The following is a 25,547-nucleotide window of genomic DNA, read 5'->3' as shown; positions in this document are numbered from 1 at the left end:
CCACACCCCAAACCAGAGGAAATTGGCCACATCAGAGCATCATGGGAGGGAGGGTGGGGACAGAAAAAAGCATATCCACTATGTGATTGATTGATGCCTCTTCGTCTTTTCCTCTCTTCCCTTTCCTATTCTCTACCTCTTTCTAAATCAGATGACTGTCCCTCACAGAGGATGAGAGAGTTGACTAATGTGGATGTGATGAGGAGAGAGTTATAGAAACCTCAGTGTCACAAACAGCTCAAAAAGAAGCACCTGTAGAGAGCAAGAGCCATCTCTACTCCTTGATACACACATCCTCAGTGTCCCCATAGTCACGGTGACACACACACAGCTCTCCTCAATTAGTCTAACCTCTGGGCACTAGTACCAAGGAAAGTCTAGAGTAGCATGTAAATTGGTAGTAGAGGGTTATACAGGTTGCCAAGCCAATAGCCATAGGAACAGTAGGTAGTGGTCTTCAACATAGTCCCAACTTCTTTATACTCCGTCAGGAAAACTCTAGAGCCTTCCTCTGTGTGTGTGTGTGTGTGTGTGTGTAGGGGGGGGGGGGGGGGGGGGGGTGAGTGTGTGCATGCAAGCTTACTGTTTATCTAACCCTAATCTCAGCTGATGAGTCAAACGTGCAGGAAATCAGCGCTAAAGGGGGCTGAAGTGGGATAAAGAGGGCTAACGTGTGCCAAAGGGTGCTAACAAATCCAGAAGGCTGCTAAGGGCTGATAACACGCACGCTGAAGAGCACTATCAGGTAGGCTTGGGCGGTATCCAGATTTTCATACCGTTCTTCTGCCATCCAGGGTTTTATGGTATTACCAGCATAGCACACAAGGGGGTGCTAAAAATGCAAAAAAGCCCACTGGGCATCTATTACCAGAATGCTAACAAAATAAGTAATAGCGAATTTTCATGGACGCTTTTAACTAAATGCTAACGAGCGCACTAATTGCAAATACAGCTCATAAAGTTAAACAAGTACAGTTGATGTCGGAAAGTTACATAGACCTTAGCCAAATACATTTAAACTCAGTTTTTCACAATTCCTGACATTTAATTCTAGTAGAAATTCCATGTCTTAGGTCAGTTAAGATCACCACTTTATTTTAAGAATGTGAAATGTCAGAATAATACTAGAGAGAATGATTTATTTCAGCTTTTATTTATGTCATCACATTAGTATTTGGTAGAGTTGCCTTTAAATTGTTTAACTTGGGTCAAACGTTTTGGGTAGCCTTCCACAAGCTCCCCACAATAAGTTGGGTGAATTTTGGCCCTTTCCTCCTGACAGAGCTGGTGTAACTGAGTCAGGTTTGTAGGCCTCCTTGCTCGCACACGCTTTTTCAGTTATGCCCACTAATTTTCTATAGGATTGAGGTCAGGGCTTTGTGATGGCCACTCCAATACCTCGACTTTGTTGTCCTTAAGCAATTTTGCCACAACTTTGGAAGTATGCTTGGGGTCATTGTCCATTTGGAAGACCCATTTGAGACCAAGCTTTAACTTCCTGACTGATGTGTTGAGATGTTGCTTCAATATATCCACATACTTTTCCCTCCCTCATGATGCCATCTATTTTGTGAAGTACACTAGTCCCTCCTGCAGCAAAGCACCCCCACAACATGATGCTGCCACCCCCGTGCTTCACGTTTGGGATGGTGTTCTTCGGCTTGCAAGTCTCCCCTTTTTCCTCCAAACATAACAATGGTCATTATGGCCAAACAGTTCTATTTTTGTTTCATCAGACAAGAGGACATTTCTCCAAAAAGTACGATCTTTGTCACCATGTGCAGTTGCAAACCGTAGTCTGGCTTATTTATGGCGGTTTTGGAGCAGTGGCTTCTTCCTTGCTGAGCGGCCTTTTAGTTTATGTCAATATAGAACTTGTTTTACTGTGGATATAGTTATTTTTGCACCTGTTTCATCCAGCATCTTCACAAGGTCCTTTGCTGGTGTTCTGGGATTGATTTGCATTTTTCGCACCAAAGTACATTAATCTCTAGGAGACAGAACGCGTCTCCTTCCTGAGCGGTATGACGGCTGCGTGGTCCCATGGTGTTTATACTTGCGTACTATTGTTTGTACAGATGAACCTGGTACCTTCAGGCGTTTGGAAATTGCTCCCAAGAATGAACCAGACTTGTGGAGGTCTAAAAAAAAATTCTGAGGTCTTGGCTGATTTCTTTTGATTTTCCCATGATGTCAAGCAAAGAGGCACTGAGTTTGAATGTAGGCCTTTAAATACATCCACAGGTACACCTCCAATTGACTCAAATGATGTCAATTAGCCTATCAGAAGCTTCTAAAGCCATGACATCATTTTCTGGAATTTTCCAAGCTGTTTAAAAAGGCACAGTCAACTTAGTGTATGTAAACTTCTGACCCAATGGAATTGTGATACAGTGAATTATAAGTGAAATAATCTGTCTGTAAACAATTGTTGGAAAAATGACTTGTGTCATGCACACAGTTGATGTCCTAACCGACTTGCCAAAACTATAGTTTGTTAACAAGAAATTTGTGGAGTGGTTGAAAAATGAGTTTTAATGACTCCATCCTAAGTGTATGTACACTTCCGACTTCAACTGTAGCTCATCCAGAACTCTTTGACTTCTCAAACACAGCAGAAAGCTAACACTCCATCTCCTTATTAATTCAGCCACTTACTTAGCTAACTAACAAAAACACAGTTGGAGAGTGTAGCACATCTTAGACAGTTATAAGATATCTGAGGGCAAACATTTTGTAGTGAATTGCATACACGGGTAACTTCATCACCTCATGTGCGACGCACAACAGAGAGAGACTCAGCGATAGATACAGAACGCTGTGGACTCACCCGCGTTCTCCCATTGTGCTCTTTTACAACCAACACTTGACTGGCTGCTGTTCTGGGGAACTATGGTAAGCTTCATAATGAAAAAGAATGTGATAAGCAAAATGAAGAACACAGTCTGCTTTATCTCCTAACGTATTGGACAAGTTGACTGCAGGTATTTACTTAAAAAGTTGCTACAAATGTTCAAAAGTATTCAACAATTTTAACAAAATAGTTTCAACGGTATAGGTAAACACCATTCCGTGTGCATTTCCAAATACCCCTGTATACGGTATGCCGCCCAACCCTACTGACAGGTGATACGCAGTGCCAACGCATACCATGCCATCTCAACCTAACTTGATGATATAATTACCTGAATCAGTGGGGTCCTAATTGGCCTGATGGGTGGATGGGGACACTCTCTCACTATACCGATTCTCCACCCTTCACCCAAAGTGTGGACAGGCACACCTCCCATCATGTATTTAAAACCATTGGATTGGTGTTTCATTAGCTGGATTGAGTTTCCACCATTGTTAAATTCATGACGGGAAGTGTGGAAGTGCATACTTTAGGACAGTGATCATCAACTAGATTCAGCTGCGGGACGATTTCTTCTTAATTACAAATAATTTGTCGACTGCAAATTGATCACAAGAAGCCCAAACAGATATTTGACTAAAACACAACAATTTCAAACCTTGCTTACATTTGTATACGATCACATACACCGAGTGTAAAAAAACATTAGGAACAACTGCTCTTTCCATGACATAGACTGACAAGTTGAATCCAGGTAAAAGCTATGATCCCTTATTGATGTCACCTGTAGGGAAGGGAAGGAGACAGATTAAAGGATTTTTAAACCTTGAGAAAATTGAGACCCCGATTGTGGCTGAATCGAGGCTGTTCCGAGGGGGAAAAAAGGGGGTGCAACTCAATATTAGGAAGGTGTTCCGAATGTTTTGTAAACTCAGTATTAGTATTTATTAAGGATGCCCATTAGCCAAGGAAGCAGCTACCCTTCCAAGGGTCCAGCAACATAAGACAGTTAGATACAGTTAAAAATACTACATGACATTACATTTCATAACACCTTACCAAACACATTCAGTGTTGCCACATGCCACCACATATTTACAATACACCATCCACGTGCACGTGTGTGTAGATTGCATTTCTCACCACGCGTGTCTGTGCCTGTGTCTCTCTTCACAGTCCCCGCTGTATTTATCCGTTTCTTTCCTATCCAATTCTACTGCTTGCATCAGTTACCTGATGTGGAATAGAGTTCCATGTAGCCATGGATCTATGTAGTACTATGCACCTCCTATAGGCTGTTCTCGACTTGGGGATTGTGAAGAGACCTTTGGTGGCTGTTTTTGTGGGGTATGCATCGGTGTCCGAGCTGTGTGAAGCAGACGGTGCATTCAGCACGTCAACACTTCTTACAAAAACAAGTAATGAAGTCACTCTCTCCTCCACTTTGAGTCATGAGAGATTTACACGCATATTATTCATGTTAGCTCTCTGTGTACATTTAAGGGCCAGCCGTAATGCCCTGTTCTGAGCCAATTGTAATTTTCTGAGGTCCCTCTTCGTGGCACCTGACCACACGACTGAACAGTAGTCCAGGTGCGACAAAACTAGAGCCTGTAGGACTTGCCTTGTTGTTAGTGTTTTTGAAAAGGCAGAGCAGTGCTTTATTATTGACAGACTTCTCCCCATCTTCGCTACTGTTGTATCAACATGTTTTGAACATGACAGTTTACGATTCAGGGTTACTCCAAGCAGTTTAGTCACCTCAATCTGGTCAATAATGGTTTAGTGAATGATTTTTCCCTAATATAATGCTTTTAGCTTTTGAAATATTTAGGACCAACGTATTCCTTGCCAGCCATTCTGAAACTAACTGCAGCTCTTTGTTAAGTGTTGCAAGGATTTCCCTTGCTGTAGTAGCTGACGCATATAGTGTTGAGTCATCCGCATACATAGACACACTGGCTTTATTTATAGTCATATAAAGACCGTCAATGAATCACCACACTAGGTGTGGAAACGGAAGGCTCTCTCTCTCTTTCTACAATACGTGACTAGACTGAGGGTGTAAGCGCACACAAAGATGTTTGCACACAACAGCTACTACCATCATCATTATGCTTTAAACCAACAAGTTCGCACTGTTTCACTTCAGTATTCAACGTTTGTGGAATACTGAAGTGGGGGGATAATAAAAAAAAAAAACATTTCTACGTTTAAGTTTAGGAATTAAGTTAGGCAGATTTTGCTATACATGACGTTAGAGCTCAGGGTCTCCGCTTCACAGCTCTTTATGGGTTATGACTGACAGTCGTTATAAACTTGAGCACCGCAAGTTGCCTCCGTCTCTCCTGCTAATTGGGCAACGTTTGAAAAAAAAAATTCTGAGTGAGGGAAATGCTGTAAATTAATAGAACTCGAAAGATGAGACGTTGAGGATTATAATAAATATCACGTTGATGTCATACAAGCAAGCCAGACACCTGAGTCCAAATATACAGTGCCGATGTTTATGATCACTATATTTGATTTAGTCACAAGATGACATGGCGTCGTACCCTGGGTTGTCCTGAACAGAATGAGCCTAAGACAATTTGTCACAGACCACGCATCTGAATGCTCTTCATGACACCAAAATTACGATCTTCTCTGAATTGTCTTGAGAAAGCCTAACACTTTTTTTAGGGGGTAGATCAGCTTTAAATAGTGCAGATAGATTGTGGCTTCCATCAATGTAATTGTCTGTATCATTGCCAATCCCCCGTATCATTGCCAAATGGAGGTCATTTTGCAGGGCTCTGGCAGTGCTCCTCCTTGCACAAAGGCGGAGGTAGCGGTCCTGCTGCTGGGTTGTTGCCCTCCTACGGCCTCCTCCACGTCTCCTGATGTACTGGCCTGTCTCCTGGTAGCGCCTCCATGCTCTGGACACTACGCTGACAGACACAGCAAACCTTCTTGCCACAGCTCGCATTGATGTGCCATTCTGGATGAGCTGCACTACCTGAGCCACTTGTGTGGGTTGTAGACTCCGTCTCATGCTACCACTCGAGTGAAAGCACCGCCAGCATTCAAAAGTGACCAAAACATCAGCCAGGAAGCATAGGAACTGAGAAGTGGTCTGTGGTCACCACCTGCAGAATCACTTCTTTATTGGGGGTGTCTTGCTAATTGCCTATAATTTCCACCTTTTGTCTATTCCATTTGCACAACAGCATGTGAAATTTATTGTCAATCAGTGTTGCTTCCTAAGTGGACAGTTTGATTTCCCAGAAGTGTGATTGACTTGGAGTTACATTGTGTTGTTTAAGTGTTCCCTTTATTTTTTTGAGCAGTGTACTTTCCATATTTCTTCTTTAAGAAACATTTCAATTTAGCCCTAGCCCTATAAAGGACCATTCCCATGAGTGTAAATGGTTAAGGGAAGGGTTAAGGTTTGGGTTAAAACCCCAAAAAATTAACGAGTGCCTAGCGCTGGGATTGAACGAGCAACCCTACATATGCATTGCTTGATGTTTGGGGTTTTAAGCTGGGTTTCTGTACAGCACTTTGTGACATAGGCTGATGTAAAAGGGGCTTTATAAATACATTTGATTGATTGATTGATTGATTGAAGCCAGCTCTCGTGGCTTACACCCATCCTCCACCCACAACACCCTAGCAAGCCTACTTGGTAAAAGCGCTCACCTTTGCCACTAGTGGCCGGTTTTGAATTAAATCTCCTGACGTCCTGGGGACTTGGACAAACGTTGAATAATCACCTTGGATCTCGAGTGACCTGGCTGCTCCAAACAGCCAGGGGCCATAGCTAAAAGTTTACATCTGAATCAAACAACTCAGAGAGAATAATAAACAGTGTGTTATGGACTGGTGTGTGTGTGTTCCTGAGGGACTTTTCCCATATTGTACCTCTCAAAAGCCAAGCTGAACACCTAAACACGATGTTTACGCTCTCTGGACTTATACACAATGCTGGGATGACTGGGTCATGTTCATTACACTGTAGCAAAATGTTTTGCAATGGAAAATGAAAACAAGCGTTTCTTATTGGACAAGAAAGATCAGGTAGTCCTTTCCCATTTGCTTACATTGGACAAATGAATATGACCCTGTTGTCAAAGGGGATACAGTCCAGGTAGATTTAGTGCAGATGTCTGTGGCTTGTAACAAGCTCCCTTTCCGCCATGTCCAAAACAAAGTAATCAGTCACTCAGTCTACAGAGGTTCACATATAGGAGCTGCTGGAAAACATCCTTGCACACACACACCCTACATGGGAACAGATGAACAGTGCCACCTAGCTTGAAGCAACAGCAACTACAGCCCATTGTCTTTCAACCATATGACACACACACATACACACACACACACACACACACACACACACACACACACACACACACACACACACACACACACACACACACACACACACACACACACACACACACAGTAACAACCACTGCACCACAATACACTACACCACAATACACTACACCTGCCCCTCCCCCCACATACCTACTTCATCTCTCTCCAACCATTCCTTCTGTTCCCTCTCTCCGCTCTCCATCGCCTCTGTTGGTGTGTGGCACATCTCTATTGAGCTGCTGTGCTTTTGTCTGCCTGTCATGCATCTTAAGAGTCCCCCACTCTCTTCCTATTCCCCCCCCTCCCTCTCTCCTTTGAAACTCCTGGAATGCATAATGCAGAAGCAAGTCGCGGGCTGCATCGTGATGGTAATACAGTTATCCAATCATCTCTGTCTCCCTACACCCCTCCACGCACAAACAGTCAAGGAACTGTTCAGCTTAAAGCGTGGGGGGCCTTCTCTTAAATATAGGGTCTACTCTAAACCTCTGAAAGAAGTAGAATACCTTACACCTCTGTCAGCACACAGTTAGTCTGCTTCCCAAATGGTACCATATTTCCTAGGTGGTACAGTACTTTTGACCAGGACCCAAATGGAATAGGGTGCTATTTGGTACACAGCCTTAGTCACAGGGTGAATCAAATCTCAAACCCAAACCTGATGGAAGACGCTTTTCAGATACTGAAATTACTGCGGAATCATGTGTCAAAACAGTGAAAAGTAGAACGAAGGGAAAAGTGCTGGGCCCTTAAAATGCATCCTTCCTTCCTCCTTTCCTTGAAGCAATCACTAATCTGACATTGCTGGATTGGTGAAAGGCTACTTACTGTATATGATAGAAGTGCTCCTAACCGTACACTAATCAAGTCATCAAGGAAGGGAGGAAGAAAGAAGGCATTTGAGCTTTGCCTGATTGGCATTTGTAGAGTCCAGTGTCAGGTGACTCTGGTGCTGAGGGTGTGACGAATGGAAGAAAACCTGCCTACTGATGTCATGAGTCATCATTTCTTGCGGTGCCATGTTAAAAGTACATGCATACCCAAATATACTCCAATGATGCAACCCTTTACGTATCTGTGCACACACACGGTCAGTCTAACACACACACACACACACACACACACACACACACACAATGCTGTTAAAAACAAGTAGGAAATTGGACCGATTACCATCTAGACTCCCCTAATCCTACGTCTACTTCCCTGTGTATCTGTAACATACATCCAGATGTTTGATTTTATTTATTTAAACTTTAACTAGGAAGGTCAGTTAAGAACAAAGTCTTATTTACAATGATGGCCTACTTGTAAATCTCCCCCGGCCAAAGCCTGCCCTAACCCGGACGACTCTGGGCCAATTGTGCGCCGCCCTATGGGACTCCCGATCACGGTCGGTTGTGATACAGCCCGGGATTGAACCCGGGTCTGTTGTGACGCCTACTAGCACTGCGATGCAGTGCCATATACCGCTGTGCTACTCGGGAGCCCTCCTTGAAACACACACCTGGGTTTCAGCACACCCCAATCTTGCACAAATGCATTCATACATAGTACAAAACGCTACGCGCACACATACTCTCCGAACACACAAACATGGCTGTGAGCATCAGCCAACTCAGCTCACTCTCCACGCATAACCACACACACAGGCCTACTATAATGGGCCTTGTGGAGCCCTGATTACCAACAGCGACAAGACAGCCTATAGGGAGGAGGTGAGAGTCTGGTGGAGTGGTTTACAGGCAAATAACTTCCCTCCATACTGACACCATGGTGGGAGGCTGAAGAAATTTGGCATGGCCCCTAAGACCCTCAGACTTCTGCAGATGCACCAGAGAGCATTCTGTTGGGCTGTATCACCGCCTTGTACAGCAATTGCACCAGCCGCAACTGCAGGGCACTCCAGAGGGTGGTGCGGTCATCCCAACACATCACTGGAGGCACACTGCCTGCCCTCCAGCACATCTACAGCACCCGGTGTCACAGGACAGCCAAGAAGATCATGAACGACCTGTCACCCGAGCCACGTCCAGTTCCAGGGCCTAAAACGAACACCCGTCACCTGCCAGACACTTGTAGATATTGTCATTGGCGGGTAAGATGTCTATTGACCAGCCACGTTGGCGGGTGGTCAGGCCTCCACCGAACGAGCGTTTCACTCGCATTTGTGAATACAAAGTGTCAAATATGATCACATTTATAGTCAAATATATGCTGCAGTAGCTGTTTTCAAAGTATGTCTGCCTTTTCATTTCATAGCTGGTAAATTAAAATGGCACAAAGTCAAAGAACTAACAATCATATATAGGCTATTTCACCTCGTGCAGCAACACTGCCTGGCTGGGGGTTGTGCACACATGAAGAGCTAAGTGAAAGATTCATTTTTAGAAGCGGAGTGCACATGCATAAAAGTCTGTCTAATTTACTTGAAACAAAAGTCTATTGAAGTGAGACCTTGTCCTTGTGTTTCTTGGCTATTTATATTGTTTTGTTCACAAGCTAGGTTGTTGTTCTATGTTGGAGTTTCAACTGCTAGGGAAGAGAAGATAATGCTTCCACTATTCATACTCAATCTCAGACACAAACCTGACTTGAATCCCACTACCACGGTAACCTCCTGCCTTAAAGGGGCATGTGAAAATATTTGTCTCATCTGTGATATTTTGATTAAAAGACAATATACTATATTACTTCTTACTAGTAATACATTTGTTTTAGAAACATTACAAAGCAGGTTCATCTGTTGTTGTTTTTTTTGTTGGTGTAATTATAGTGGGAAAAAATATTTTGGCTGGTACAAAATCTGAGTGGCTGGTGGACCACTGTGGCTGGTGGATCAAAAAGAAAAATGTTATGCCCTGGCCTGTTCACTCTGCTACCATCTAGAAGGTAGAGACAGTACAGGTGCATCAAAGCTGGGACCGAGATACTGAAAAACAGCTATGATCCCTTATTGATGTCACTAGTTAAATCCACTTCAAATCAGTGTAGATGAAGAGGACAAGTTAAAGAAGGATTTTTAAGCCTAGAGACACACAAAAAAGGTATGTGCCTTTGAACGGTGTATGGTAGTAGGTGTCAGGCGCACCGGTTTGTGTCAAGAAATGCAATGCTCAACACATGCTCCCGTGTGTATCAAGAATGGTCCACCACCCAAAAGATATCCAGCCAACATGACACAACTGTGGGAAGAATTAGAATCAACATGGGCCAGCATCCCTGTGGAACGCTTTCGACACTTTGTAGAGTCCATGCCCCCAATGAATTGAGGCTGTTCTGAGGACAAAAAACAAATATTAGGAAGGTGTCCTTAAATGTTTTGTACACCCAGTGTACATACTGTATTCTCGACATACAGTAGCTCCTCTTAATCAACTACTGCTGTACATAGCTTTTCCCTACTTACAGTATATATTGTCCATACTGTCTATACACACCACATGTACATTCCGGACTCTGACATTGCACTCTGATATTTCTTAATGTCGTTTCTTTTTTTCTTTTTTGGGGGGATTATTTGTTTATTAGTATTGTACTGTTAGACATTTTACTGCATTGCTGGAGCTAGCCACACAAGCATTTTACTGCACCTGCTTTAACACCTGCTAATCTCTGTACGTGACATATAAACGTTGATTTTATTGGTTACTCTGCCCAGGATGTCGCTCTCACTCCATCTTGCTCTTTCCATCTCTCCGGGTGTAAAAGCAGTCTCCCTCTCCCATGCCTGATCTCTTCTATCAACCACCGTGATGCCGGAGTGCTCTCTCTGGTGTGTGCCCACTACACCCACACACATTCCATTTCTGACTGATAATTCTAATTCACAAAACACGCCCACATGCAAACAGGCGCTGTTTGCTAGCTGTGCGTTGTGACAGGCCTTATTTGTATTTATGAGCACTCAGGGTAAACTCTTCACAAATCACGTGGTGCCCAGGAGAACTGGAGGGACGTGTGTGCATGCGTCTGTGTCTTTGTCAATTTATGATGGGAGGGAGGAAAGGGGGGGGGGGGGGGGGGGGGGAGATGGGGAGGGGGGAGAGAAAGATGGGGAGGGGGCCCTGAGGGTTCATATATTTCTCAGACGTGACACAACACAGAGTCACAGACAAAATTAAAAAATATAAATTTATCACCCCAACAGTGCAAACACATCACTAATGGTCACACTGTTTTCTCCACTACCCTTTTCCACCATCCACCTCCTCCCAAAAGTCCTTGTGAGAAGCTAATAAATCGGGTTCTTTTTACCCTGTGGCGAACATAAGGCCAGCTGCTCCCCGCAATCACCCCTCTCCCTCATCCTTCCTTTTCCACGTTCACCCCCCGAGGGTCAGGGAGAGAAATGGAAGGGGTGATTAACCTGGAAACTGGCATGCTGGAGCAACCATGCACCTGTGGAGATCTTGTTGCTCTCTCTTCCATTCACACACTCACTTGTCCTCTTTTCATAACACCATCTGTTTTTATATTTCACTTCATTGTTTGCTGTCAATCAAGTCCACTTTTGTTAATCTCTCCTAATTTTTCTTTCATTAAGGAAGATTCCTTTCCTTAATTAATGAATGAATTACCACCGGCACACGCTTAGTGTTTTAATAGACACTAAACCATCACTTAATAGGCACACCTCCTCCTATACTCATTTAACAAAGCCTTGGACTAGCCAACTACGCTACTGATGTGTGCCGACTGGATGAGAGGGACAGAGGGAAAGAGAAGGAGGGAGGAAAGGGGGAGGAGGAGAGGATGAGAGAGACAGAATAGGAAAGAGAAGGCAAAGAGGGAAAGAGGAGGAGAGGGAAAGATAGAATTAGAAAAAGATGGCGAGAGGAAGAGAGAGAAATAGGAGGGTAGGAGAGAGAGCAGAAAAGGGAAAGCTGGGGAGAAAGGAAGAGAGAAAGTAAAAGAGGGAATTAGGCTCAGCTTCATATAATGTTTGTTCCAACTTCACCTTGCAAGTAAGCCATATGAGAACAATTAAACAGTGTCTTGGTGATATCAACCTCTGCAGTAGTGAGTGGGTGTCTGCTCTGTCAAGCTCACAGCAGTATAATACTAGTGAGTGTTTGGGACCCAAATATAGTGTAGTAAAAAAAAAATCTGACTGATTCTCCACAGAATATTGCTAATTACTAACAGTAACAGCACAGAACAAGTCAGCTGTTCCGGCAATTATGTTTTCAACAGGTCTTCTTTCATGCCACAACTCAAGGACGGAAAGGGACTAGAAATCGGCCCCGGCATTTTTAACATGCATTCCCCATACCAGTCCATTATTTTCCGAGACCCCATTTTTAGCCCGGCCCACTGGGCTAAAGATGGACCAGCCCATCTGGCATTTGCCTGAACTGCCCTTTGGCCAGTCTGTTTCTGCCACCACTCATAAGTGTCACAAATAGCAGATGTAATAAAGGCGTATAGTTGAGCCACTAGATTCCCTGTAGCCTCTGGTCGTCAACCCTGCTAATATCATCATTCCTTACAGTGTTGACCCAAGGCTCAATAAGCGCTCTGTCCATTCATATCATAATACAGTCATGTGCAGTACATTTAGCCTACTGGCTTCACCATACTTACTGTTGCCATGGTGAGCTAACCCTCCCAGCTATGGCTAGGAATTTCAAATCTTAGAGCATTCTAGAATCTCCAAGACAGAATTCTGAATTCTGATGGCTAAGACTGTGGTTAAATCTGAAATGGCACCCTATTTGCTAAGTACTTTCTGTCCAAAGGAAATACACTATATGGAATAGAGTGCCGTTTTGTGTACTCTGGATGGTGGTTGGTAATGTTTAGACTTCAAACATGAAAATAGAACATACATTTTTTTTTGAACGTATGACAGAAGAGCATATAGAAAAAGCACTGTTAGAAATGGTGAGATCTGGTTATTTTTCAGCTGTTGAAGAGTATTGGCAAGCCTTTCATGTAAATCCATGATTTTCCTACATTTTGTGAAGTGTATGATATTACCTGTCACATGTCAGGCTTATGGAAAGTCACAATAACAACTCAAGTGGGCTATTCAGATGCATTACCGTCTAATCAAGAGATATCCATTTATTAAGACAATCAATTAATTCGTACAGGCGGGTGGCGCCTGGTGTAAATTGATAGCGACGGATGATACAAATAAATGATGACGTTGTCAATAACCCATCAGAGAGGACGCAGGTGCAGTTTCAGACGTTTAATTGCGGCGGGAACACGGTAAAGGATTTCGCCCCGTGCCTTTTGCTCCCTTCTCCAGTTAACCCCACAACCCCTGGCTCGGGTCCACGTGCTGCACAGAGCACGCACACACCTTCACACTCACCAGTCTCACATAGAGATGTTTGATTTAAAGATAATTCGAGCGATTAGCGGGGCGGCTGGATGGGGCGGGAACACGCAGCAGGGTACATTACAGTGCATTCAGAAAGTATTCAAACCCCTTGACTTTTTCCAAATGTTCTTACATTACAGCCTTATTCTAAAATGGATTAAATAAATGTATATTCTCAATCTATACACAATAACGCATAATGACGAAGCAAAAACAAATGTGCAAATGTATTTAAAAAACTATTTTAAAAAATACCTTATTTACATAAGTATTCAGACCCTTTGCTATGAGACTCGAAATTGAGCTCAGGTGCATTGATCATCCTTGAGATGTTTCTACAACTGGATTGGAGTCCAACTGGGGTAAATTCAATTGATTGGACATGGTGGTTTGTCAGAAGGGGACAGGGATAAAAGCCTGCACATGCATTAGCTCTCCTGGGAGGATGGGGCACCACCCTTGATGTAAAACCCTGTAACATTCCAACCAAATACGTTTAATGCTTTTTGAAATAATTCACTCATTCAATATATTAAATGGCTATGGCAGGCTACAAATCTTTTTATTCAGCTGAAGCAAGACCACACTTTTTTTTTTCTTCATGAAATGTACATTTTCTAGTTCAGTCAAATGTATCTAAGCTATCTTAAGTGTTTACTTTGTAACTCAATAGATGCTAGTCAGCCTGCAATGTCCCATACGTTGGATGTCCTAATCAATCTAGAACATTTTTGAAGCCACATAATCCAAAAGGCAACAAATAATATTTTTTCCTAAATGAAATGTTCACAATTCACTAATTATTCTTTTGATTCGCGTGTTTTTCAATGCGATTGAACCGAATACCAACTAAGTGAATAGTTTGAGTGAATCATATGAATCGTTCAAAATAGAATATCGACTTTGAATGGCCTTATTCGTAAGTGTCGGCGATACGGTTTTCGGGACACGACATGAAGAAAACATTAGTAACCTACATGTTTATAATAGATAAATAGTTAACTATAGGGTACCTAGTAAGTCTGTACTCTATCAATTTTTATAGGCTATGCCTACCTGCTGCTGCAATGTCCAACTGTCTCTCTCTCCTTGAGCAGCAGCCCACACATTTCGAACATATGCAGGTCATTCGAGAAAACATGCAGACACGCTAAAGTTGAATTCCGATCCTGGCTGATATGTGGATTTTTATTTGAATGATAAAAAAATACACTTAAACTGTGCCTAAATAAATTACATTAACAGAAATTATGAAAATAATTTCCATTACTTTTACAAAACAGTTAAGATTTGATTATTTTCAAGAACACAATTTTAAAATTTCTTGACTTTTCCAGGATTTTCATGACCGTATGAACCCTGATAAATGGTGTTAGTCACTTCACAATACAAATGTTCTTACATTTTTTTCCCCCACTGCCATCGAAGGTTTCCACAGTAGGGGCAGAACCAGACAGTAGGCTAAATTAATACTTTCGTTATCTTTGATAGGAAAGACTTTAGGCGGTGGGCTCTGACAATATGAAACAAATCACATTTTTTTAAAGAGCTAGACTTCTCAAAAGCCTGGAATTTCAGATAAACACTAATAAATCACAATCAATTTTTATAAAATGGCAATTGAATTACAATAAATGGTTACAGACATGTCTGGATTGTGATACTGGTTTAATTTGAGCTCATATTCATCACTACTTATTTTTACATGTGTAGAAGAATATTACTCATCAGATGCCAGTCAAATACTGCCATCTGTGCAAACTGAATGGATTGAACAACTCTCACAAAGCCCAATGTAGCCAACATGTTTACCGCAATTCCAAATGAGATCCATTCAACCTCCCCATTCCCTTCATCAGTTCCATTCCAAACCTAAACCAACATTCACATCTACTCATAGACAGCATCCCAAATTGCTCCCCATTCCCTAAATAGCGCACTACAAATGACCAGAGGCCTATAGGCCATGGTCACAATGCGTGCACTAAATAAGGAATATGGTGCCATTTGGGACGCAGACATGGATGAGCCCATACATATGATCACGTGTGAACGACACCAATGCTTTACCATTGATATATGCAAGAATGACATCGGTCCAGACATCCACACCACCATTTACAAAGCCCACATCCCAAATGGCACCCTATTCCCTATAAAGTGCACTACTAACGACCAAAGCCTTATGGTATGGGCCCTGGTCAAAAGTAGCGCACTAAATAGGAAATAGGGTACCACAGTGTAAACGGAGCTGGGGCCCTTGATAACTTGTACACTCAGCAATTAAAAAGGCAAATTAGTCAAGATGGATTGAATCATTAGTTGTTTTTTTATCTAAAATTTCCCATTAAATTAGATGTCTCATTTGGCCGCGTTTGGTGGTGTGGGTGTGTTTCCTTTTTGAAGAGTGGATGTCCGTATGGGTTAGGGGTTGTGCGTGCGTGTGTATGTGTATGTGTAATAAGGAGTGACGGTCCGTTCATGAGGACGGCTATGCTCCCTGGGTTTAATTACAGTGGTTGACAAGACCATCACACGAGAAGGGAAAGACAGTAAGTGTACACACACACGTAAACGCATGCATACACAGCGAGTACACCACATGTATGCATGAATGCACACAGAACTTCAAGCCATTTCTGTTAGGTCCATCTATACAAATTGCTAATATAGTACAGCAATTTAAAGCATAGTGCACTTACTAAATCCTGCTTATTACCAGCAAAATGATAGACTTCCTAAGTGCCTATAGACTTATGGCCTACAGAAAACATATGCTACCACCTATTTCCATTTGAATGATGCACTATCCCAATCCTCAATGGATATGACAGGACTTCAATATGGAGAGCCGGAGACTTAGAGTAGGCTAATTGCTGTGATAATGTAGCCTTTCTGGTGGTTGAATGCAGTGAATGACAGGTCTACCTGGGTAAATGACTGTCTGGGAGAGGTAAAGTGCTGCCACCAGTTATTACGAGGAGTAGAGAGGCTTTCTGGTTGTGTTCTGCTAACGCGGTGCATATCCCCTTACATTGAGAGACTGACTATTTTCACATCATCATGGGTACTCATCAGGAACGGAGGGCTGATTATGGGGATTAGTCACACAGAGAGAGTAGAGAGCTGGAGCTCTGATTAGCACAAAAAGGTTCTGTCAAGAGAGGGTGTGTGTGTGTGTGTGGGGGGGGGGGGGGTGCGTGCCTATATGGGTGCTTCAAAAAAAGTGAGACCTATAAGTAGGGCAGGGCGATTTATTTGAATTGATGTTTTTGCACGATATTCCAAATGCCTTGTCCGCTTGTTCTCGTGTTGTATTTTTGGTCTCGTCTCCTTCGCTCCTGTGCACCTTCCCATTTACACCAGAGATCTGCACATAATGACGAGATGTGTAGATAATGACGAGATGTACATCGCAGAAAGGCAGGCGACAAGCTTAGGTCCAAAATAAGGCCAAAGAAGCGCATTGGCCTTATTTTGGACCAATTTTAGCAAGAGGTTTGCTTCGCGTCTTCCTCTATGGTTTGCACACACACCAAGCCCCTCCCCCACCCCCAACAAAGTTGAGAGATCACATCTTCCACTCTGACAAGTGGTTTCAACTTGCTACGGATGTGTTCATAACAATTCAACCTTGTTAGCGAGCAAATACACTACATGGTCAAAAGTATGTGGACACCTGCTCTTCGAACATCTCATTCCAAAATCATGGGCACTAATATAGAGTTGGTCCCCAATTTGCTGCTATAACAGGCTCCACTCTTCTGGGAAGGCTTTCCATTAGATGTTGGAACATTGCTGCAGGGATTTGCTTCAATTCAGCCACAAGAGCATTGTCATTCTAAAACAGGAAAGTGCCTTCTCCAAACTGTTGCCACAAATTTGAAAACACAGAACCATCTAGAATGTCACTGTATGCCCTAGCATTAAGATTTCCCTTCACTGGAATAAAGGAGCCTGAACCATGAAAAACAGCCCCAGACCATTATTCCTCCTCAACCAAACTTTACAGTTGGCACTATGCATTCAGGGAGATATAATTCTCCTGGCATCCGCCAAACCCAGATTCGTCCGTCTGGCTGCCAGATGGTGAAGCGTGATTTATCACTACAGAAAACGAGTTTCCACTGCTCCAGAGTCCAATGGCGGCGAGTTTTACACCACTCCAGCCGAGACTTGTGTGTGGCTGCTTGGTCATGGAAACTCATTTCATGAAGCTCCTGACGAACAGTTCTTGTGCTGATGTTGCTTCCAGAGGCAGTTTGGAACTCGGTAGTGAATGTTGCAACCGAGAACAGACAATATTTTTATGAGCAGTGGTTCAGCACTCGGCGGTCCCATTCTGTGAGCTTGTGTGGCCTACCACTTCGTGGCTGAGCCATTGTTGCTCCAAGACGTTTCCAATTAATAACAGCACTTACAGTTGAGCGGGGCAGCTCTAGCAGGGCAGAAATCTGACAAACTAACTTGTTGGAAAGGTGACATTCTATGACAGTGCCACGTTGAAAGTCACTGAGCTCTTCAGTACGAGCCATTCTACTGCCAATGTTTGTCTATGGAGTTTGGATGGCTGTGTGCTTGATTTTATACACCTGTCAGCAACGGGTGTGGCTAAAATAGCCGAATCCACTAATTTGAAGGGGTGTCCACATACTTTTAGTTTAGATCCAAGTTAGCTAAACTTGAAATATAAAGATTAGCTGGCTAATCACTAGCAAGTGGGCTTGAGAGGTTGTTGATGAGGCCTGTGTTAATTATGTAAGACTAATGCCTGCTACAAGAAGTCAATCATCAGTGAATTTACATTATGCATGGTTCTTGTTACATTTGTAACAAAAAAGGGCATTTTCATAGACTTGAAAGCCAGATCAGTAATTATTGCCCCAAATTATTGCTATTTTCATAAAATTAAAATTAAATTCAAGCCCTGAATTCATTCGATTATTGCTGACGGTTAGAAATGCAGTATGTGACCTTAAAAATTGTACAACAATGCCTAATACCATAATTCTATCCTCCTGATTCCTGCTTACAAGCAAAAACTAAAGCAGGAAGCACCAGTGGCTCGTCAATAAAGAAGTGGTCAGATGAAGCAGATGCTAAGCTACAGGACTGTTTTGCAAGCACAGACTGGAATATGTTCCGGGATTCTTCCGATGGCGTTGAGGAGTACACCACCTCAGTCATCGGCTTCATCAATAAGTGCATCGATGACGTCATCCCCACAGTGACTGTACGTACATACCACAATCAGAAGCCATGGATAACAGGCAACATTCGCACTGAGCTGAAGGGTAGAGCTGCCGCTTTCAAGGAGCGGGACTCTAAACCGGAAGCTTAAAAGAAATCCCGCTATGCTCTACGACAAACCATCAAACAGGCAAAGCATCAATACAGGACTAAGTTCGAATCGTACAACACCGTCTCTGACGCTCGTCGGATGTGACAGAGCTTGCTAAATATTACAGACTACAAAAAGGTAAGCACAGCCACGAGCTGTCCAGTGACACAAGCCTACCAGATGAACTAAATTACTTCTATCCTCGCTTCGAGGCAAGTTACACTGAAACATGCATGAGAGCATCAGCTGTTCTGGACGACTGTGTGATCACGCTCTTCGTAGCCGATGTGAGTGAGACCTTTAAACAGGTCAATATTCACAAGGCCGCAGTGCCAGACGGATTACCATGACGTGTACTCCAAGCTAGCGCTGACCAACTAGCAAGTGTCTTCACTGACATTTTCAAACTCTCCCTGTCCGAGTCTGTAATACCAACATGTTTCAAGCAGACCACCATAGTCCCTGTGCCCAAGAACATTAAAGTAACCTGCCTAAATGACTACTGACGCGTCTGTAGCCATAAAGTGCTTTGAAAAGGCTGGTCATGCCCCACATCAACATCATTATCCCAGAAACCCTAGACCCACTCCAATTTGCTACTGCCCCAACAGATCCACAGATGATGCAATCTCTATTCAACTCAACACTGCCCTTTCCCACCTGGACAAAAGGGACACCTATGTGAGAATGCTATTCATTGACTACAGCTCAGCGTTCAACACCATAGTGCCCTCAAAGCTCATCAATAAGCTAAGGACCCTCGGGACTAAACAACTCGCTCTGCAACTGGATCCTGGACTTTCTGACTGGCCGCCCCCAGGTGGTAAGGGTAGGTAACAACACATTCGCCATGCTGATCCTCAACACAGGGGCCCCTAAGGGGTGCGTGCTCAGTCCCCTCCTGTAATCCCTATTCACTCATGACTGCATGGCCAGGCACGACTCCAACACCATCATTAAGTTTGTCGATGACACAACAGTGGCAGGCCTGATAACCAACAACGACGAGACAGCATATAGGGAGGAGGTCAGAGACCTGGCCGTGTGGTGCCTGGACAACAACCTCTCCCTCAACGTGATCAAAACAAAAGGAAATTATTGTGGACTACAGGAAAAGGAGGACCGAGCACGCCCCCATTCTCATCGACAGGGCTGTAGTGGAGCAGGTTGAGAGCTTCAAGTTCCTTGGTGTCCACATCACCAACAAACTATCATGGTCCAAGCACACACAGACAGTAGTGGAGAGCGCAAGACAAAACCTATTCCTCCTCAGGAGACTGAAAAGATTTGGCATGGGTCCTCAGATCCTCAAAAAGTTCTACAACTGCACCATCGAGAGCATCCTGACTCGTTGCGTCACTGCCTGGTATGGCAACTGCTCGGCCTCCGACCGCAAGGGTAGTGCGTACGGCCCAGTACATCACCGGGGCTAAGCTTCCTGCCATCCAGGACCTCTATACCAGGCGGTGTCAGAGGAAGGCCCTAAAAATTGTCAAAGACTCCAGCCACCCTAGTCATAGACTGTTCTCTCTGCTACCGCACGGCAATCGGTACCAGAGCGCCAAGTCTAGGTTCAAAAGGCTTCTCAACAGCTTCTACCCCCAAGCCATAAGATTCCTGAACAGCTAATCAAATGGCTACGCAGACTATTTGCATTGCCCCTCCCACCTCCCCTCCACGCTGCTGCTCTACTCTGTTTATTACCTATGCATAGTCACTGTAACTCAACATACATATTACCTCAATTACCTCGACTAACTGGTGCCCCCGCACATTGACTCCGTACCGGTACCCCCCCGTAGCCTTGCTATTTTTATTTTACTGCTGCTCTTTATTTATTTGTTACTTTCATTTCTTACTTTTTACTTAACACGTATTTCTCTTAAAACGGCATTGTTGGAGAAGGGCTTGTAAGTAAGCATTTCACTGTTGTATTCGGTGCATGTGACAAATAACATTTGATGATTTAATAGAATGAATATATAATGTCATTTTTTATGGATACCACCAAAGCCTATACCACCATCTGCCTCCTGGGCCCTGCTTCTGTTACTATAGTCACTGAGATATACTGCTGTGGGACATTGTTGGATGGGTGGTAAAGCTGTAAGTATTTAAATGACTGAGCAGGTAGCTCCCTCCTCTCCTTTGTGGTGTGGCCCAAGCCCCTTGGTGCTCCGGGGGGCCATATATACAGATACAGCTGCCCTCCTCCCTCCCATCTTTCTGCATTCCCCTCATCATTCATCAGGCAGGCCTGAATATTCATGAGGAGACTTGTGGCCGGTGTTCCTGACTTGGGGGTTAATGGAACCCCTGGCGTGTGTGTGTACTGTAATCAAATCACTCCTGCCCCTCATCTCCCCCCTCATCAACCACCAGTGGAGCGGGAGCTACGTTACACACATACAGCACTATGCTAACCTGCTAGCCCACGGCTCCACAGGTAGGAGAGCCCCGGATGTAAAGGGCTCGCTAGTCGCTACGCTAGCAGACAAATAGACGGCGATTATCTACCATTAACATCTGTGGCTAACGCGGCACACATACTGTGCGGTGGACGATCTCACAATGGGCGCCTCATAGATCATTGATGGAGAGGGGAGTGCTGCTGGGAATGAGAGGACAAAAGAGAAGATAAAGATAACTTTTTTCATCACAGAGAGGAGTAATAATAAACCATTGACATGGGCCGCGTTCCAAATGGCACTCTATTCCTTTACAGAGCATTACTTTTGACCAGGGCCCATAGGGTTTTTGTCAAACGTACTTTCAAGTTTTATTAGTCATGTACAGGATATGCATGATATACATCATCCAACGAAATGCTTACTTGCAGGTTCCTTCTCGACAATGTAAAACCAATAATAATAAAATGTAAGAATACGAATATAAAGTAAATGGCAGTACATTTTTAGTCCAATATTTACAAGTGTATTGGGTAGGGCACTGGATGGTAGCAAGTTTATAAATTGAGCCGTATAACAGGAGTGTGGTAGCAGCAGTTGTGATGTGTGTGTAGCATGAATGTACTGCTACTGAGTGTACAAAACACAAGGAACACCTGCAATTTCCATGACCTAGATTGCCCCAGGTGAAAGCTATGATCCCTTATTGATGACACTTGTTAAATCCACTTCAAATCAGTGTATATGAAGGGGAAGAGACAGGTTAAAAAAGGATTGTTAAGCATTGAGACAATTGAGACATGAATTGTGTATGTGTGCCATTCAGAGCGTGAATGTGCAAGACAAAAGATTTAAGTGCCTTTGAACGCAGCATAGTAGTAGGTGCCAGGCGCACCAGTTTGAGTGTCAAGAACTGCAACGCTGCTGGGTTTTTCATGCTCAACATTTTCCCATGTGTATCAAGAATGGTCCACCAACCAAAGGAAATCCAACCAACTTGACACAACTGTGGGAAGTAATGGAGTCATGGTGGGCCATCATCCCTGTGGAACGTGTTTGACACCTTGTAGAGTCCATGCCCTGACGAATTGAGGCTGTTCTGATGGCAAAAGGGGGTGCAACTCAATATTAGAAAGATGTTCATAATATTTTGTACACTCAGTGTACATGTGTGCGTATGTCTGTGCGCTTGTTGGCATGAGTGAGTGAACGTGTGCTAAGATGCAGAGAATCAGACAGGTGGTCAGTTCAGGTGTTCAGCAGTCTGATGGCTTGTAAATAGTACTGCACTATAGGAAATAGGGTGCAATTTGGGAGTAAAGAAAGTGCATGCTTGCTATGCTATCCCGCTTATAATGGGCTAAACAATAGAACACAAACAACCCTCAATGAACAACGTGATGAGGAGTCAATAGGTTACAGCACAGAAAGCTTTCATGTCATCACCTAGGCGCTTACCATGGCTTACACGTGGATATCCTCTAGCACTAATAGTAAAAGCATATATAACCAACAGTAACAGCACGTTTAGAGTTTTACATTTGGCCTTCTATAACGAGAATGTTATAGTAGGCCATCCAAGCTTTCACCGACATTCTGCTATGTCGTAATGTCGCTCAACCCTTGTAAAAGGCCTTGTAAAACAATGATTCCCCACAATTCCCCTACCTTTTACATTTACTTTATGTTAGTATTCTTATATTTTATTATTGTTGTTGCATTGTCGAGAAGGAACCTGCAAGAAAGCATTTCGTTGGACGGTGTATACCATGTGCATCCCCTACATACAACTAACAAAACTTGAAACTAATATCTCGATAAAAATTACCACAGAGCATATCACAAAAGAAAGATACGTTTTTTTTGTTTTTTTTAAGTTAGCGACCGAGTTCAAGCATCTATTATTTACCCCCTTGTCCCTTCAATATTTAGAACTAACTATACTTTCATATTCAATCCTGGAGGCACAGGACAAGTACAGTGCATTACACTCGCCCAGTAAGTTTTAAACATAAATTGTTATTGCAGAACACAGCACCGCCACCGAATTAACATGAATATTCCATTTGGTATTCTGTTCTTGCTGAGTAAGTGTTGGTAATTTATCATTCTATTCTGCTTCCCGCTTCATGAAAATGGATTACAAGCAGTTATTAGCACATCTTAGTAATGCATAATGCCAAATTAGGAGGACATGTAAAACCATATCTGTTTTCTTTCTTCCTAGAAAGTGGAGCAGTTTGTGTGGGTGTGTAGGTTTGTGCGTACACAGCAGGTGAAGGAGACCACACAGGAAAGGCATGATACATTAACAATGGTTGCCCATCCTCTGACTCTCACACCGAACCATTGAGCCCTATCTGAGGAACGTCCCTTTCCTCATGGTTCAGTTGTTTCAGAGTGAAAAAGAAAAAGCATGAACAAGATTAACTGCAAAACACTAAGTGATAATAACTAAACCCTGCCTCTCAGTGAGATGTATGATGCAATCCATCATGAACCAGCCAACCACTATCAGACAGACCAGATAAGCAAGTCCACAGAGTAGTCAGCACACACTACAGTCATAGTTCACAAATTACTGTACGTACGTACGTACATGGTATGGCTTGTTTGCCTCTGTTTGAAAGCCAGTAATTAATTTCTGCGTCTCGCTGTCATCCCTTTATGACACTTACACTGAAAGAGGGGGAGGTAATCGTGATAAAGGTGTTTAGGCAATGAGAAATATGACCACTTTCTCCAACCCAGTCTGTGAGAGGTTACATGTGTATTGTGTTAATACCAGGCGCGGAGTTGTACTACTCTGCTCACCTGCTCTGGGGTGAAGTGAACCCTAGGTACAGATCTAGGATCAACCTCCCCTTCCACACTCATAACCTTAACCATTAGTGGGGAAAACACATTACTGACCAAAGATCAGAGTCTAGGTCTAGGGGCAAGTTCACCTTGCCCCTATTCACCCAGACACAGGCTCCACCAGACATAGATATTTTCATGATGTATATTAATGTTGACATCATTGGCCCTTACCTTGTCTCGGTCCTCCACCAGGTCAGTAAGCAGGTCATCCAGGTCCAAGATGCCCCCGTCACAGTACTCCATGTGGTGGGTCCGAACCAGGAAGTCCTCCCCATTCTGGTAGGTACACAGAAAACATGGACACATTAGTATGATAAGAACCTGATTGGGTGGTTAATGGGTAAAAACACACTTTATGGTCCTGTATGGCTCAGTTGGTAGATCATGGCGCTTGTAACGACAGGTTTGTGGGTTTGATTCCCGGGACCACCCATGCGTAAAAATGTATGCACGCATGACTGAGTCACTTTGGATAAAAGCATCCGCTAATTGGTATACAATTACACTTCTGAAAAGCAGTTAGCTGAAATGGTACCATTTGCAACCTGCTAATATGAATACAGTAAACTGCAGTAAAAGTGTAATTTCAACAAACCTTCATAAGACAAAACTGGGTTATGAAGCGCAAAATGGCTGCACACCGCTTCATCTTTACAGATTCAGAAATATGGTTGGGAAGAGGATTAGACATTGTGTAGGTCTTGCTTTTGTTTACTTGCCTCATTATTATTTCACAACAGGTGATCAAAATGTATGACAATAGCCAATTACAGTAGTTGTATACGTGGTGTGTGTGTGTGTGTGTGTGTGGGGGGGGGGGGGTTAGAAAGGTGTGTTGGGGGGGTTAGAAAGGAACGCATTTCTAGTTCCCCCCATTTCGTGAGTGTGGTGGGCACATTCCTGAAGTGTCACTATGGCAACACAGGTCTGAGAACGCATAGGAACCATATTCCTGGTATTGTCACAGAGAACAAGGCCTTTGGTTTAGGATACAATCTGAAATCTGTGACATTTTACTAAACAGTGGTGCTGAGCGATTAGTGCTTTTTTAAGGTTCGGTTTCAGTTCGATTACGTTTTTGATAATATTTTTCAACATTAAATGCACTATGAATTTTGTGGTTTGAATGCTGTAACACAGAATAAAACAATTAATAAAAGTCCCATGATGGTAGTGACTATCCATTACGGCTTAATCATTATTTATTCATATTACTTTACTAAAATATTTCAGTTGTTGTCTATATTATAGTGATGCAGCGATATTAAATTTTGGGCCGATACCGATATCAGATATTTTCCTTGCCATAAAAAACGATACCAATATAAAAAATGTTTGCGGCCTTTTAAGCATTCTAGTACACTTAAATAGTTAACCTCTTTGGGC

This window comes from Salvelinus namaycush, chromosome 7 (genome assembly GCF_016432855.1).
Source record: "Salvelinus namaycush isolate Seneca chromosome 7, SaNama_1.0, whole genome shotgun sequence".
NCBI classification, from domain to species: Eukaryota; Metazoa; Chordata; class Actinopteri; order Salmoniformes; family Salmonidae; genus Salvelinus; species Salvelinus namaycush.
This window is presented reverse-complemented; position numbering follows the sequence as displayed.